General features: G+C 41.2%; 1 protein-coding gene across 1 annotated transcript in view; it reads right to left on the bottom strand.

The window, feature by feature from the left end:
* The window catches only part of CLVS1 (clavesin 1), a 133,439-nt gene that overhangs the window by 63,887 nt on the left and 57,263 nt on the right, over nucleotides 1–12,289 (bottom strand). The gene's annotated exons all lie outside the window — the stretch shown is intronic.

The following is a 12,289-nucleotide window of genomic DNA, read 5'->3' as shown; positions in this document are numbered from 1 at the left end:
GAAAGGGGGCACGCTGGTCATTCAAACTTGTATTTAGATGCATTTTACTTTAATTACATCAGTATTTTCATAACAAACAATACATGTGCTTAGGGGGTAAGTGTTTCTTTAACTAATCTAGTGGAAGAGACTCGAGTGCTAAAATCCCGCGGGTTAAGGGGCGCAAATTACTTGCCTTGCCCCAGGTGCTGACAACCCATGCTACGCCACTGACTCCCCCACAGTTAGAAAGCACTACCTAAGAGCACAATTAACACTTAAGAGCACTGATCACTGTATTGGTGTCACTGGTCCCCAAAAAGTGTCATTTAGTGTCAGATTTGTCCGCCGCAATGTAGCAGTCCCGCTAAAAATTGCTGATCGCCGCCATTACTAGTAAAAACAATAAAATAAATAAAAAGTCCATAAATGTATCCCATAGTTTGTAGATGCTATAACTTTTGCGCTAACCAACCAATATACAACATACACTTATTAGGATTTGTTTTACCAAAAATATGTAGCAGAATACATATTGGCCTAAACTGATGAAAAATTTTTTTTTTAATTTTTATAGCAGAAAGTGAAAAATATATATATATATTTTTTTTTTTCAAAATTATGGTTCTTTTTTGTTTTATAACGCAAAAAATAAAAACTGCAGAGGTGATCAAATACCACTAAAAGAAAGCTCTATTTGTGGGAAAAAAAGACATACATTTAATTTGGGTACAGCGTCCCACGACTGTGCAATTGTCAGTTAAAGCATTGCAGTTCCGTTTTGCAAAAAATGGCCAGGTCATTAAGGAGGTACAACCTTCCGGAGCTGAAGTGGTTAAACAAAGTCCCTCTGGCCCATTCATCCATCCCTCATTTTGGTCTGATGTATGTACTTGTTAACAGTACAGTGCTAAACCTTTCATCGTTGCATTTGTACATTTCAAATGACAATATAAATAGCAGTGGAAAAAAAAACTTGTAGGTTAAACTAATCATTTTTTTGTGCATTATTTTCCCTTATAAGGGGGTGTGACAGGGGGTGTGTCCTATGAATACATACTTTTGCTAATAGGTGTCCCTCTTTTCCATCTAAGAAAGTTTAGGTATTCTGTACATGAAGACAGTGAAGGTGTCTGCTGTCCAAATGCATCTGTAGCAACTTGGATGCAAGAACAGGTTTGGTTACTCAGCAAAGAATGTATTAATTGCTTCTATTGATTTCTTTGCTTGAATCAATTATCCTTTTTAACACGAGAAATAAATACTATAGCACGCTCATTTATATTTTATGGGAGCCATGTTTCATTATAAACACACAAATTTCTAGGCTACAAGTATGGCGAGCCATAGACGGCTCAAATTTCATCCAATTACTACTAAATTGGCCCACATTTTAAGTCATAGGTGGCCCTAAAAGCACCACCCAGCTCGAAAAAAATAGATTTAAAGGAATTGTAAAGGCATAAGGTTTTTTTTTTTATCTTAATGCATTTTATGCATTAAGATAAAAAGCCTTCTGTGTGCAGCAGCCCCCCTAATACTTACCTGAGGTCCCTCTCTGTCCAGTGATGTCAACGAGTGTCTCAGCCTTACGAGATTCTCCCTCCTGATTGGCTGAGACAAAGCAGTGGCACCATTAGTTGCTGGTGCTGTCAATCAAAGTCAGCAAGGCAATCAGTGGAGGGGGCAGCGCCGAGTCGAGGCTCCGTGTCTGAATGGACACAGGAAGCTGTGAGATGGCTCGGGTGCCCCCATAACAAGCTGCATGCTGTGGGGGCACTAAATAGGGGGGAGGGGCCAGGATCACAGAAGAGGAGAATCCGGGCAGCTCTGTGCAAAACCACTGCAACAGAGCAGGTATGTATAACATGTTTGTTTTTTATAGGAAAAAAAATGAGACTTTACAATCATTTTAACTATACTGAATATATGTTCTTTTGTTAAAAAATATTAATTGATATCAAACTGCTATGGATAAAATTGGAACTGACCTCAAAAAGTGAAGATTTTCGATTTTATAGAGAACATCCAGAAATGTTAACTGAGCGTAACTAGTAACCTAAAAAAACTAACCTTTGCCTGAAATTTCTTCCAAAAATGTTAGCATACTCCCTGTGCCTTGGGCCTCATAAATGTATATCTGCAGGGCTCAGAACATCTAAGACACTTTACCCCTGACTGCTAATCTCAAATGATTTGGAATGAGATTTGGTGATGGCTTCTCTGCAAGACAGTGGTGACATCTATTGGGGATCTTTCTGGAGCAATTCCGTGTGGAGCCTGCGATATTTTCACAATAATTGGATTTCTACAAGTGCTTATACAATCTAAGTCTAGTAAGAGGCGTTATATACGGTGGAGGACAGAGCACCAGTCTGTCAATTGATTTGTGTGATTGCCTGTCTGTTCTCTGGTAAGGAGTACCTATAGGTGTTTTTCCCTCACCGGGCTCTACTTCTTTTTGATGTACCTCTGTGTTTACTTAATTTGTGTTCTGGTAAGCAGCGCAAATATTGGTGGAGGATTTCACTTATTCACTCCTTCACTTTAATTTCAATTATCCTTTTTTTGGAATTTTTTTTTTTTTTTCCTTCACTAAAATTTTTTTCACTGGATATTGGTTCACACTGGTGTATTTATTATTTATTACTTTTGAGTGCACCAATTACTTAATATATTATTGTTGGGTTTTACGCTATGGCATTTTTTCTTTTTTGATTAATTTCATGATCCAACAACACACAATTATTGCGAGTCCAACAAGGATTTTCTACAATCAAGTTGTCAAGGTCTTGATTTTGGATATCTCGCTTCATTTTATTGAGTTTTTGGTAAGCACATTACCATTGGGAGTCTGGATTGAATATCACTGGTTCTACATATCGATTTATATTTACATTGGACTTTAATTTGGTTTATATCAATAACTAGCGCAACTTAATTATATATAGATGTCACCACTGTGCTGTTCGCATCATATCACCCATCATCTGAAAGCAACTCTAACATGAGGAAGTAAAGCTCTGTCTCTCTACCAAGATGGCCACCTCCATAAAATGACACCATGGAGAAAAAGTATTGGGCAAAAAATTTGGTAAAAAAAATTTGGTAAGTAAATATTAGGTAAAAAATCAGCGAATGGCCACCACTGCTAATACTGGGGACTACTCCTTTGCCTTTTTTTTTGGGCACAGCTTCCATAATTCAGGTTTTCTTAAGGGAGGGGATAAGGAGCCGAGTCAGGTGTCTCTCTGAAACTCAGATCTTGATTGGCGGGCAATTGGAAACAGAAAAACATTTTGTCTCCAAATACACAAATAAACCGTTCTAACAACAATGTAATGTAACCTTGTAAAAGTATGCTCCTACAGAAAGCAACAGGAAAAGCTTACAACAATAGGACATAGAGAAGCTAATTTATCAAATGCCGGAAAGAAGAGCTGTCTGTAGATCTCCATGGAATTTTACATCTTTCATTTTCCACATTATGCACCCTTTGTGTGCCATCACAATGTTCATTGTGAAATGTAAACAAATCCGCGCTTAGGATAATTCTAGATTCCTGGTATTTAGTATTGGCTGCAGCCCACCTTTATACTATATTACTAAGAATATAGTGAGAATGAAGAGAAAGGAGGGGGAAGGTGTATGGCGCTGCCAAAAACTGCTGATGTTTCTATATGTCCAAAATTTAGGCGTTATAGATACATACAAAATAAATCACCACTATGAATAAAGTGTCCAGTGCATCCTATGTGTCTTCCTATTGAATGTGCAATACTAAAAGATAATACAAATAAATAATAAATATTTGTGCTGAAAAGTGGATATAGAATAAGTGAAAATTGGTATGATGAGAAAATTAGATGAAATGTATGAATTAAAAAATAGATAAAGGGGTGGATTTGTACAGAATAAAAATAAATATATAAAAAATATAAAAATGGATCCACTTAAAATATGACTTAAATAAGGTGCACAATAGGTAGATAAATATTATAGCAGCAATGATACAAAAATAAATAAGTCCGTTACACCTAAGAAAGAACAAATGGTCCCACAATGCAAGAAAAATCCCTAAAAAACTTGGCAAAAAAAGGTGACTTGAGTGCAGGTGTTCTGATGAAATATTAAAGGTGCTCAGGTATATGGTGACCGTTCAGTGCTCCCCGCACCCCTTGGACCGCACTCACCAGAACTATGTACCCCTGCAGGGGTATCAGGCCTTGTCTATAATCCTGGATCTTCTCCACTGACCATCAAAGTGGTTGGGTGGTCCGATTATCTACCCGAATCTTGTGAACCAGGTTCCTTGATAGGTCTTCTCTCCTGTGTTAATTTTCTATTAATTATTGAGGTTTGCTGAAATATTTTTTATGGGTCATAACATTGGGACTGGTAAAGGAAAGAAACAGGAAGTCAGAGAACTTAGAAATTCAGCCTGGAGGAAGAGTGACATTCCAGACACAGAAACCTGCTGTATACAGCTAAAATATCTTCCGTAGACGGTGACCCATGATAAGGCAATGTTATGACCCATAAAAAATATTTCAGCAAACCTCAATAATTAATAGAAAATTAACACAGGAGAGAAGACCTATCAAGGAACCTGGTTCACAAGATTCGGGTAGATAATCGGACCACCCAACCACTTTGATGGTCAGTGGAGAAGATCCAGGATTATAGACAAGGCCTGATACCCCTGCAGGGGTACATAGTTCTGGTGAGTGCGGTCCAAGGGGTGCGGGGAGCACTGAACGGTCACCATATACCTGAGCACCTTTAATATTTCATCAGAACACCTGCACTCAAGTCACCTTTTTTTGCCAAGTTTTTTAGGGATTTTTCTTGCATTGTGGGACCATTTGTTCTTTCTTAGGTGTAACGGACTTATTTATTTTTGTATCATTGCTGCTATAATATTTATCTACCTATTGTGCACCTTATTTAAGTCATATTTTAAGTGGATCCATTTTTATATTTTTTATATATTTATTTTTATTCTGTACAAATCCACCCCTTTATCTATTTTTTAATTCATACATTTCATCTAATTTTCTCATCATACCAATTTTCACTTATTCTATATCCACTTTTCAGCACAAATATTTATTATTTATTTGTATTATCTTTTAGTATTGCACATTCAATAGGAAGACACATAGGATGCACTGGACACTTTATTCATAGTGGTGATTTATTTTGTATGTATCTATAACGCCTAAATTTTGGACATATAGAAACATCAGCAGTTTTTGGCAGCGCCATACACAATGTTCATTGTACCATTGTCCATAAGATGCTAAATTAGGTGACCAGATTTTTAAAATGAAATCCGTGGACATATATTTTTTTCTATCGGCAAATGTCACAGGACTGCATAATACACAGAGCGCTGGGCACAGGACTACATAATACACAGAGCGCTTGGCACAGGACTACATAATACACAGAGCGCTGGGTACAGGACTGCATAATGCACAGAGTGCTGTGCACAGGACTACTGTACATAATATACAGAGCGCTGGGTAAAGGACTGCATAATACACAGAGCACTCGGCACAGGGCTGCATAATATACAGAACGATGGGCACAGGACTAAATAATACACAGAGCACTGGGCACAGGACTACATAATATACAGAGCGCTGGGCACAGGACTGCAAAATATACAGAGCTCTGGGCACAGGACTGTAAAATATACAGAGCACTGGGCACAAGACTGCATACTATACAGAGCGCTGGGCACAGCACTGCATAATATATAGAGCACTGAGCACAGGACTACACAATACACAGAGCGCTGGGCACAGGACTGCTTAATATACAGAGCGCTGGGCACAAGACTGCATAATATACAGAGCGCTGGGCACAGCACTACATACAGTAATAAACAGAGCACTGGGCACAGGACTACACAATACACAGAGCTCTGGGCACAGGACTACAAAATACACAGAGTGCTTTGCACAGGACTTCATAATACACAGAGCACTGGACACAGGACTGCACAATACAGGGAGTGCTGGGCACAGGACTACATAATATACATGAGGGTGTTAGGTATAGAGTGCAGGGTTCAGAGGTTTGCTATGCACAGAGGACAATTCTGCCTCCACATCCATAACTCACCTCTGCACCCTTCCCTCACAGATTATCTCTGCAGCCACCTCTTAGCCCTTCCCCCACAACAGCTAAACTTTCTATGCAGCTGCATCAGTTCTGACCCCTGCTCCCCCACTGCCCTTACCTGAGTACAAACAGACCCCCCCCCATCTGCTCACCTCCCAGTCTCAGCCCTCCACACAGTCAATTTTTGTCTCTGCCTCTCCTCCACTGCGGCAGGCAGATAGTCCAGTAGGGGGAGTCGGCACCTGAGCCACCAGGCAGCATGGGATGCCCTGTCTACGTTAATCGAGCCCTGAATCCGGGGACAAAACCGGGGACAGATTTGGTCCGGGGACAGTGTCCTCAGTCTGGGGACTGTCCCCGGAAACCAGGGACGTCTGGTCATCCTACGCTAAATAGGCTTACTCAGAGGTGACAGAACAACTAACCTTACATTTCCCATAGTAAAAAGTAAATTGTAACCTTGTAAAGTAGGATGTAGCTCTTGACCTAATTACCGTTCTTCTTGTAACTACATTCACTGGTACCTTCAGATGTCTTGGTCTGCGCCGAAGCAAAATGTTGGGCATATTTAGTAGTAAGGAAATCCCCAAAACATATCCTGTAGATCTGCATCAGCCTTTAAATGGACACTGCAATGCAATGCAGTTTGTGGTGTATAATGGCCTACCACAGTAATAAAGTGCTACAACGCATGTGCCAAATCACAATGTGTGCAGCTAAGTAGAGGATCAATTGAGTGAAACTACTGCAATAAAAAGAATCTAGAATGCAGTAAAGAAAATCATTGCTTGTAAAATGTCAGCATTGTTCTAGCAATGAGGCATTTGATTACCAGCATGTAATTCTATAACTGTGTAATGTGGCTTTTATAGCCTCTAGAAAACAGTCACATTCTATGCAGGAAACCCTGTGCTCTCACTTGAAACAAGGCCCAGAAAAGGAAGCCCACTTTCTATGCTGCAGGCTAGAAATTATCAGGCATTTTTTTATTTCAAATATGTATTATAAATGTTTCCATTTTCTTACTGCAGAAAAATATACTGTACGACGTGTAGGCATTTACTATTTATTCTCCCCCTCTGTAGGCAGTGCTGTCCTGGCAACCGCTGTGCAGAGGGCATAGAACAGTGATGGCGATCATTGACACCCCCGATGTTTTGGAACTACATTTTCCATCATGCTCAACTACACTGCAGAGTGCATGAGCATCATGGGAAGTGTAGTTCCAAAACATCTGGGTTGCCATCACTGGCATAGAGGTTTAGTGGAGCTTTTGTTCTTCCAAAAGGCATCCACCAAAGGCGTCATCAGGGGAGCAGCTGTCCGATTGGATGCTGCTGCACTGAATGATCTCCACGGCCATCTTTAGTGAGGGAAATGCTAATAAAAAGAATTGCCACAATGCAGTTGGCATGCAATTGCGAAGTAGATAGTGTAGGGACAGAATCCTCGCTGACTAACGACAGTGTGCTTATTGCTAGGGAGAGGTTCTGGTCGAGGTGAAATACTGCATATACACTACATCTGTCTCTGCCATCTGGGAACCCTAGAGAGTTGGGATGAGGACCTGGTATCTGGTACTAAAGGCACCTGCACTGCTTACCAGTCACCCCCCTTTATCAGATGCTGTTTCATTAACATAGCCTATCAAAGTCTCAAGTACAAAGTGTGTGTTAAAGTAACCCCAATGCTAAGAGCAATTATACCAGGGTTGCCTGTAATATTGAGGATCTGTTCTTGAGGTGTCCCATGTGGTTTAGCTAGTTTTTATTAAAAAATATATACAGTGCCTTGCAAAAGTATTCATCCCCCTTGAACTTTTCGACCTTTTGCCACATTTCAGGCTTCAAACATAAAGATACAAAACTGTAATTTTTTGTGAAGAATCAACAAGTGGGACACAATCATGAAGTGGAATGAAATTTATTGGATATTTCAAACTTTTTTAACAAATAAAAAACTGAAAAGTTGGGCGTGCAAAATTATTCAGCCCCCTTAAGTTAATACTTTGTAGCGCCACCTTTTGCTGGGATTACAGCTGTAAGTCGCTTGGGGTATGTCTCTGTCAGTTTTGCACATCGAGAGACTGAAATTTTTGCCCATCCCTCCTTGCAAAACAGCTCGAGCTCAGTGAGGTTGGATGGAGAGCGTTTGTGAACAGCAGTTTTCCGTTCTTTCCACAGATTCTCGATTGGATTCAGGTCTGGACTTTGACTTGGCCATTCTAACACCTGGATATGTTTATTTGTGAACCATTCCATTGTAGATTTTGCTTTATGTTTTGGATCATTGTCTTGTTGGAAGACAAATCTCCGTCCCAGTCTCAGGTCTTTTGCAGACTCCATCAGGTTTTCTTCTAGAATGGTCCTGTATTCGGCTCCATCCATCTTCCCATCAATTTTAACCATCTTCCCTGTCCCTGCTGAAGAAAAGCAGGCCCAAAACATGATGCTGCCACCACCATGTTTGACAGTGGGGATGGTGTGTTCAGGGTGATGAGCTGTGTTGCTTTTACGCTAAAGATAACGTTTTGCATTGTTGCCAAAAAGTTTGATTTTGGTTTCATCTGACCAGAGCACCTTCTTCCACATGTTTGGTGTGTCTCCCAGGTGGCAAATTTTAAACAACACTTTTTATGGATATCTTTATGAAATGGCTTTCTTCTTGCCACTCTTCCATAAAGGCCAGATTTGTGCAGTATACGACTGATTGTTGTCCTATGGACAGAGTCTTCCACCTCAGCTGTAGATCTCTGCAGTTCATCCAGAGTGATCATGAGCCTCTTGGCTGCATCTCTGATCAGTCTTCTCCTTGTATGAGCTGAAAGGTCTTCGTAGATTTGCAGTGGTCTGATACTCCTTCCATTTCAATATTATCGCTGGCACAGTGCTCCTTGGGATGTTTAAAGCTTGGGAAATCTTTTTGTATCCAAATTCGGCTTTAAACTTCTCCACAACAGTATCTCGGACCTGCCTGGTGTGTTCCTTGTTTTTCATGATGCTCTCTGCGCTTTAAACGGACCTCTGAGACTATCACAGTGCAGGTGCATTTATACGGAGACTTGATTACACACAGGTGGATTCTATTTATCATCATTAGTCATTTAGGTCAACATTGGATCATTCAGAGATCCTCACTGAACTTCTGGAGAGAGTTTGCTGCACTGAAAGTAAAGGGGCTGAATAATTTTGCACGTCCAATTTTTCCGTTTTTTATTTGTTAACAAAGTTTGAAATATCCAATAAATTTTGTTCCACTTCATGATTGTGTCCCACTTGTTGTTGATTCTTGACAAAAAATTACAGTTTTATATCTTTGTGTTTGAAGCCTAAACTGTGGCAAAAGGTTGAAAAGTTCAAGGGGGCCGAATACTTTCGCAAGGCACTGTATATAGAATTCAGCTATGATAAATACAAAAAACTGCTTGCCCTCAACCAATAAAACTGACAAATTTAAATTTGAAGTTTGAAGATTCCCTTTAGTGATAGTAAGGGGTCAGTAGAAAAAAAGACTGTGTTATGGGGTGACTTTTGACAATGTTGGTAATTTTACTGGTGGAGGAAGAAGGGTTTTTTTTTTATTTACCATACTACTCTCCCTCCTCAAGGCAAAAGGCAACACCTGCACCATTTGACAGCAACAGATCAATTGACATATTCTAATTTGCACTTATATTGGAAATCAATAGTATCCTATAATAGTGATCTGTTGGGAGACAGGGCAGGGCTGGATCAGCTCTGCCCCATGTAAAGAAAACCACTGGAGCTCATAGGGAAACCTTGTAATTTCAGAGATATTGTAGCTGTTTTAGTAGGCTCCATATACACTGGGCTTAAAAAAACACCTATTCCCTTGGCAGAAAAAACGCTCATATAGGGCAATTTTGTACACAGTTGAGGCGAGTTTAGAAGAGTTTTGCGTTTTTTTTTGCCAGAAAGCTCCAATCAGAAACGCTGCCTGTAATATGCCTGTAATCGTTCTAATGCGCATGGACACATAGAAAAACACTGAGCTGCTTCTACAGGCAGAACACTAGGCTCCTTTCACCTGGTCCGCATACCGTTGCGGACCGTTCTCTGCTCAGTGGGGATTGATCCGCCAATCCCCACTGAGCAGGCGGATGACAGCTCCCTCTCCGCACTGTGTGCGGAGAGGGAGGTGTCAGAGCCCCGCTACTCTCTATGGGGAATCGGATGAGAACGGACCGCCTGTTCACTCTCATCCGATCCCATCCAATCCGATTCCCTGGACGGATGGAAAATAGGGTTTCCATCCGTCCAGATTTCACGGACAGGATCGGATGCGGATGGCAGTGGGTGTCAGCGGACATGTTTCCGCTGACATCCGCTGCCCCATAGGGATGCATTGAGGATCCGATCAGATCCGCCTAAAAAACTGACAGGCGGATCTGATCGGATCGTTCATGTGAAAGGACCCTTAGTGTGCTTGTGCTACAAGGAGCTGTAACAATAGAGCTGTAATATGATTTTAATACTATAAATATTACAAGAGAGAAAAGCTGCAAATCTCCAAATTGCCCTTAGTAAAAAGGATTCTAGCTCTAAATGCTTCCTATAAGGCAGTGATTTCCAAACGTTGTCCCGAGGGCCAGCTGCGGCCCTTTTATTGCTCCTATCTGGCCCTTTGGGCACTATTTTCATCCACTGATACCAACGATGGGTATAATTACCCCCGCTTACACCAATGAAGGGGCAGAAGTCCTCCCAATGAAACCAATGATGGGGCACAATTCCTCACAATGACACTAAAGATGGGGCACTGCTCCTCCGAATGTCACCAACAATGGGGTCCAATGACACCAACAATGGGGCCCAATGATACCAACAACGGGGCTAAATGACACCAATGATGGGGCACAATTCCTCCCAATTACACCAATGATGGGGCACTGTTCTCCATATCACACCATCAATGGGGCCCAATGACATCAACAATTGGGCCCAATCCCACCAAAGATGGGGCAATGTTCCTCCCAATAATGCCAACGATGGGGCCCAATGACACCAACAATGGGGCCCGTTGACACCAACAATAGGGCCCAATGACACCAATGATGGGGCACAATTCCTCCCAATGACACCAACAATGGGGCATTGTTTAAGCCCACTGAAGTTGGGACCTTCTCTACTCCCAATGGCCACAGTCCAGCCCCCCTGAAGGACAGGAAACCGATCCTTTGTTTAGAAATCCTGAAGACCCCCGCTATAAGGCAAACGTACATTAGAAAAGTTCTGGCAGTATTGGAACACCACAGAGCGTATCCAGCACCCTGAAGGGCAGTTTTTACATTAGACACAGAATAACCTTTTGACAATGTATATTATGGTTGGCTCTTCAGGATCCTGGAACGACTGGGCTTTTGTGTACTACTTCCTATCCACAATGTAAAAAACCTCTGAAGGCCAGAATGCATACTCCTAGTTATCTGTCTCCCCACATACACCTTTAGGGGGGCATCGCCAGGGAGGTTCCCTAGCTTTGCTGGTTTTCATCATTTGCCATGGAGCCCTTATGTAGTTATCTCCTATTGATAGGAGACAGCTTTATTACCTATTAACTATACATTTTTTTCTAAAACCTAGTAATATTACAGTTTTAAAGGGAGAGTATACAAAATTTCATGACATACTAAATGCGTGCACTTGCTAACACCTTCCTTCCTGTACCTCGTGACCAGGCCACAGATCTCTGTAATGAAAGTTTGGACCTGGTTGCTAATAGACACTGATCGCTAGAGAGGGAATCAGAACATTGATCTACCGGAAGACCTGTCATCCTTACAAGGTACAATGCTTAACGACTGCTTGCTTGGTGTCTTGAACTTGGCTGCTCTTAGCAACTATACTTCTCTTCTTTGTCTTGCCGAATTAACCCTTGAGCATTCATTTTTGTGCTATACAGACCCTGGTACACCAAAACCAACATGCAACCCTTTGAATACATTCAGACCAGGCTTAGAATGGTTAATGTAACTTTACTTAAAAAGTTGCAGCATAACAATTCAATATGAACAACGTCCTACTCCCTTAACTAACTACTGTAGTGTGGCTGCCCAGGTATACCTCCATTAGTTGACTTTCCATCATGGCATTCTCCATGGCTTGGATGTGTTCCAAAATTCTGGTGTCTTCAGCAGACTGCAAGGTGCAGCAGTCTC

The sequence above is a fragment of the Pelophylax lessonae genome, assembly GCF_965119305.1.
Source record: "Pelophylax lessonae genome assembly, chromosome: 5".
In the NCBI taxonomy this organism is placed as follows: domain Eukaryota; kingdom Metazoa; phylum Chordata; class Amphibia; order Anura; family Ranidae; genus Pelophylax; species Pelophylax lessonae.
The sequence above is the reverse complement of the archived record's forward strand: the minus strand, read 5'-3'. Positions and strand labels throughout refer to the sequence as shown.